The following is a 6,000-nucleotide window of genomic DNA, read 5'->3' on the forward strand; positions in this document are numbered from 1 at the left end:
TAGTGGCCAAGAAAGAAGGGGGAGTACAGGCTAGAAGGGGAAGATGTGAATGGATAGGAAAGGTGGAGAAGGAAGGATGAAGATAGGGGAATAGGTAAGGTAAGGGAGAAATGTTAGGTAGGAAGCAGAAATGGAGAGAAATAGGGCAGGGATAAGATATAATGTAATTGTATGAGAATATAAAGATAACATTTAGATGGAGAGGAGGACAAGAGGAAATGAGTAAGTAAGTGGGCTGGATATAGAGGAAATAAAATGCTAAACAGAGTTTAGCCAGGTCCAGTAAGTGGACAGTGCCAATTGTTCCCGAGGAAGACTCTTAGTTGGTTTTTAAAGTGTGTTGGGAGCATAGTGAGATCTTACTCTTGTAGTTTTACAAGGTGCTAGCTTGTTTTGAATATCTAGAAAGGTGGAATTGAAGTATTGAATAGCAGCATAGAGAGGAAGAGCTTTGAGTGGAGACCAATCACAGAGTTGTAATAGTGTGATAAAAGTGTGAGTGTTGAAGTTCTTTTTGCTGTGAGTTTGATGGAAAAAGTTTCCTCTTAGGGGGATTACTATTAAGTCTGACTAAAAAGGTAGGGAGATGATCACTAAGAGTATTAGGGAGGCATCCTGACTGAAAGGCTGAGGGAGGTTAGCTGGTGGGCTAGCCTTAGATAGGATATTGTTGTCTGTAATATAAGTTTAAAGTAGAGAAAATAAAAAAATGTAGCTGTACGTACTACGTTACTGAAAAACATCTAATTTAGGATTTTGAATTAATACAAAAACATTTCCCTGTGCAAGACCTTTGCAGACTTAATGAGAAGAAATGAGAAGGTAGTATCAACAATTTAGCCTTTTCTTTTAGATGAATGCACTTCTGCATGTAATCAGATGATTTAAGGAGATAGGCAGACCCAGTCTACTATAGGCGCATCAACAGTTTACGTACTTCAGCCATTGTACCATAGCCAAAATGTTAAGGTCAACTGCAGCAAATAATTTTGGCCTATGTTTGTATGGCTACTAGCCAATAAAGAATTACTGCCTGGTTTTAGCAGAACAATTTTCTTATTAGATACAGACTGGAATGTGGACTCCTTCCTGGATCTTGATCTTGTTGTAATAGAGCAGAGGGAAATGAGTACATATGTGATCCGTAGAGCTATGTTGTCCAGAGCTTTGCACTCCAGGCAAGGTCTACCTTGGCATACGGGTCTTAGACGAGTGCAAAGGAAGGAGCAGTTTGACCCTTATGCTGGATCATTTAAACATTCACAGCACTTCACCTGTAACAGTGTTACTGGACTATGCCCTTGCAGCCAAAACTGGAGGAGATATTTACTGATGAAGTACATAGTGGTCAGGTGACCCACATAATCCAATTCAGTTTAGCCTGGAAAAAAGCATATGAAGACACTATGGGTTACAAGGAGAAGGGTGGAGCAAGTTAGATGCCAGAATAGTGGAAGGCAGCAGCAAGGCAGAGCAAGATGGAACAAATCCTGACAGTCAAAGCTTCCTACTGGGACACAGAATGTTATCTTTCTTCTGGGGGAGGAGACAGAGATTTCTGCAGGAAGGTAAAAGCACCAGTTAGAGTTAATTGGTCTTAGCTGTACATTCAGCACTAGCTTTGGAACCAGACTTCACAATTGGAGTAGTCTTTCTCCAAAACTAGAGTTACCCTTAAGGAGAGTCCCAGGCAGGTCCATGGATAGTCATCAGCCCCAGGTTTTACGCTGTACAGCTGGAGTTTGTACAAGCAGATGAGAGGGTTTCCTCAATTACACTATGAGATGTAGAAAGGAGGACTCTTCCTGTTGGTTTTGCACATGTACAAAACAGCTATTTGGTGAATTCATCCTTACTAAGACACTATAGATGTGATGTTTGATAGGGCATCACCTATGGACATTATAGACTTTATGAGAGAATTCATTGCTCATGTGATGTATGATGGAGATTCTAGAAGGGGATTGATTGGTAGGAGCAGTTTGCCTAACCTAAATCCATTTGGAAAATTGTTATTAAACTTGTGTGCTAGTCTTGACTGTTAATAATTACCTTAATGTCTGAACTCAGTGATGTTCATAAGTGTACTTGGTACCATGGCACCAGCACTTTGGACCAAAGATCAGTGAGTGACTTTTCAATCATGTCATCAGGTCTGAGGTCATATATTCTGGATAATCAGGTTGGAACACTGGTGCAGAACTGTCAAATGGTCGGCATCTGGTAGTAAATTTTGTCAAATGGCAATGGAAGTGACTGAACAGAAGCTGGAAATACAAATGAGCAGAGAGGGTATCCTGGAAACACCTAGCAGATGCTCCTGTGCAAGATGAATTCAACGCTGACCTTTAGTGCGGAATGAAGGCTTCCTTTAGTACATGCAATTACAGTGCTGCTTCTCCCAAGCACCAACTTTATTTATTTATTTACCATTTGTTTATCTAGAAAGTCCCACTACACAAAAAAGTCTGCAGAGGCCAAGGGAGAAATGCTCCACATAGGAAAATGTAGAAGAATATTATAATGCACTTCCAACATAATAGCTAGATACAGTTAAATGTATACATAGATTGGATGTTAGAACCATGCATAAGCATGGATAAAAGATATAAATTGCTAGTAAAATAACTGTAAAATAGTTTCTTGCACACTGAAATTACATTGATTAAATCTGGGTTGTGAATCTACTCACTATATGTAAGCAATGTGTAAATACATTCATTGATAAGAGTTGGAGTGAACAATGTTATAGCTGAGACTGAAAACTAAGTATTAGGACATGGTTTTAAAAGAGGAGACATCAAAGAAGTCTGGGAAGATAGGGTACAGTGTAGAACATGAGTGGAAGCTTGCTGTAGGTGAGTATAGGCAGGTGCAGTTATGAGAGTGAAGGCAGAAGATACTGGTGATGAAATAAATTTAGGAGTCTGTGTAAGCAATGCTAAGATGTCATGATAAAGAGAAGATTTTTCAGGAACTAAGTTGGCACACAGGATGGAGAGTCTTGCAGGAAGTCACACAGTCTTCCAAGGGAGTTAATGGTAAGAAAATATAGCTGGATAATATTTTAGAATTTTAACAAATGGTCATAATAAGAAGAAAATAACAACAAATCTGTGGTAATGAGAAGAAAATGATAATAGAGGATATTACTTTCACAGTATTTATTGTATTTACAAGTGGCTGTGTAGTGTTATGCCTTTATAATGCTAATGTTACATAGCTGATAATTATAAGTGGTTCTGGCAAATTATACATTAATGCTTATCCTGCAGTATAGCAGAAGCAGATCAGGTATCTATCCCGGTACTGTGTTAGACCAATTTTTTAAAGATAAATAGGTTATTTACAAGCCTTGGGGTAAGGGGGAGAGAGTTCCACAGTTTGGAGGAAATATTTTGAATATAGGGCATTGCTGAGTTTTGAGACTTTTGTGCATTCAGCAGAAGTTTGTCTTGTAATCCAAGTGGTCTACATGGGGAATATTGTTGAAGGATACCAGTCGGGAGGGAATGCTTGTAGTTTATATGCTGGGAACACTAACAACACTCAAGTTGTACTGCAACACTACAAACACTCAAGTCATAAGAGCTTGAAGACAAGTCCCTCAATGCTGGGGCCAGCAGCTTGTGCACAAACTTGAATATGAGTTCAACTGAGCAGCTGTCACACGCAACTGCTTGTGTCCTGGGGGAAAGAAGTGCTTGTGGGCTAGGTACATTGAGAAGGGGAGGGGGAGTGTGGAGTGGGGCTTTAGGTTTAGGGAAGGGGAATGGGGATTTTATGTTTAGGGAGTGATCAGGATTTTAGGGTTTTGGGAAACAGATTTTAGGTTTAGAGAGAGCTCAACAGTTTAGGTTTAAGGACGGGAAGAGGATTTTAGGTTTAGACAGTGATCAGCACTTTAGGCTTAGGGATGGGAAGGGGATTTTAGGTTTAGAGAGTAATCAGCAATTTAGGTTTAGGGAGAAGAAGGAGATTTTAGGTTTAGGGAGTGATCAGCAGTTTAGGTTTAGGGATGGGAAGGGGATTTTAGATTTAGAGAGTAATCAGCACTTTAGGTTTAGGGAGAAGAAGGAGATTTTAGGTTTAGCGAGTGATCTGCACTTTAGAGTTATGGCCTGGGTGGGAGTTTTTAGGGTTAGAGTCAGGATTCTGGCAAGGCTGGATAATTAAGTGAGTTTGAATTAGTGGGAGTTAGAACACTTGTCAAAACAAACAAGAGGCAGTTAGGAAGTGTGTTGAGATCAAATGGAAGCAATCACTTGTAGTACAGCCTTATGTTTTATGTTATGGGTAACTAGTAGCTGTGTACAGGAAAGATGGTGATAGTAGTTCCAGTCTGCTAAGTTACGTTAGAGCTATGCAATGAGGGGTTTTATAAGACTGGGCTAGCAGGAAACATAGCCACCATAATATAACACTTTTCCAGTTTAGATTTAAGAGTGGCCTGTAGATTTGGCAGGTTTGGAGAGGCATATAATAGTGATGGTAGCAGGTAGATATCAGCTATGTTTTTTTTTTTTTTTTGCTAGTGTCAGTGTAGAAATTCTTTGCTTGTTAAAGTGTCCCAACTTTTTGATGAGTCTTTCGATGGCCTGCTGTATGTGTAGGGCAAATTTTATAGTGTCATCAAAGATGACGTCTCAGTAGTTTTGTTTGATTGCCATCCTCAATATCTGTGTTGTCTAGGGAAGTGATATTAAAGGTTATTTTTTTTTTCAGAGTGTAAGATTTGGTAATGAATAGAAGTAACTTTATTTTTATTTTTTTTTTTTTTTTAGAGTTTAATAGCTGAGAGCCTTTGAGCCAGGATTCAGTCAAGAAGAATGATTCTTGGGTTATTTGCTTTAGATGGGACAGATATCTGGCAGTACATATAAGGGCTGAGTCATAATCACTTTGAATTAAGGAGGTCTGATTAGATACAGGATGCGGCATGAAGATCATTAATGAAGATGTTCAATAGCAGTGGACCCAGAACTGAGCCTTGAGATACCCCAATTGTATTTGGTAAAAAAGGTGAGCATATATTTTGCCATTTGACAGGTTCTTGATAGCCAGAGAAAGATGGCTATGAAAACACTGGATGGTGGAATAAGATAATCCATGTGAGGATAGTTTTTGCAATAGTTTGATATGTGAGACACTGTCAAAGGCTTTAGACAGGTTAAGAAATAGGAAGGAGACCAGTTCACTATCAACCCTTGCTTGGTTAATTGAATTCGAAAAGGTAAGGAAGGCAGTTATAGAGCTATGGAGAGGTTGAAAACCATGCTGAGTATGGCTGAGCAGAGCTGGAACAAGGTCAAATGTGGCCCTAGGCAGGGTAATGGATCAGGGGCCCCCATACGCAGTCCCCCCTGCAGCAATTCCAGTGTTCCATTACTTGGTTATTTCTCCTCAGTTACCATAAACACTTTTCAAACCTCTCAGTGTGGATACTGTTTTCTGCTTTACTTCTTCAATGATTACAGATATTTGGATGTAATTTAAATTTTTTATTTCAAATTTTATAGCCCAAACACTGATAGACATTTGCTAAACAAAGCAATACAGTCTCACAATGAAAACAGACTTAGCATTAAAACTTCTCTGCTCTTGAAACTCACATTCAAAGAAAATGCATCTGGTCAGGAGCAGATTAAGTTTACCTTTGGGCTGTTTTCAAATTTTAGGCCCCTTGCACACATTTTTAGGACCATGCAAACATGCAAGAGCTCTTTGATTCACCTTCCTGGTTGCATTAAATTATATTCCTTGTATAGTATAGCACCACTTGTTAGAGCATGTTTTCAGTTTATAGTTTTGAACATTTTTTCCAGTAAGCAATGAAACAAAACTGTCCAATTCAGAACAATTCAACCATAAAAGGCCGCTCAGACTTCTGTCATTGCAATCCACCAATATCAGTCAATATGCAGAATCTCTACAGAAGTAAAAGCCATCTGAATAATTCCAAATTAAAGAGATCTGTAATTAATGAAGAGGTTGCTGCTA

This window comes from Protopterus annectens, chromosome 5.part0, assembly GCF_019279795.1.
Source record: "Protopterus annectens isolate FY-2018-M chromosome 5.part0, PAN1.0, whole genome shotgun sequence".
NCBI lineage: Eukaryota > Metazoa > Chordata > Ceratodontiformes > Protopteridae > Protopterus > Protopterus annectens.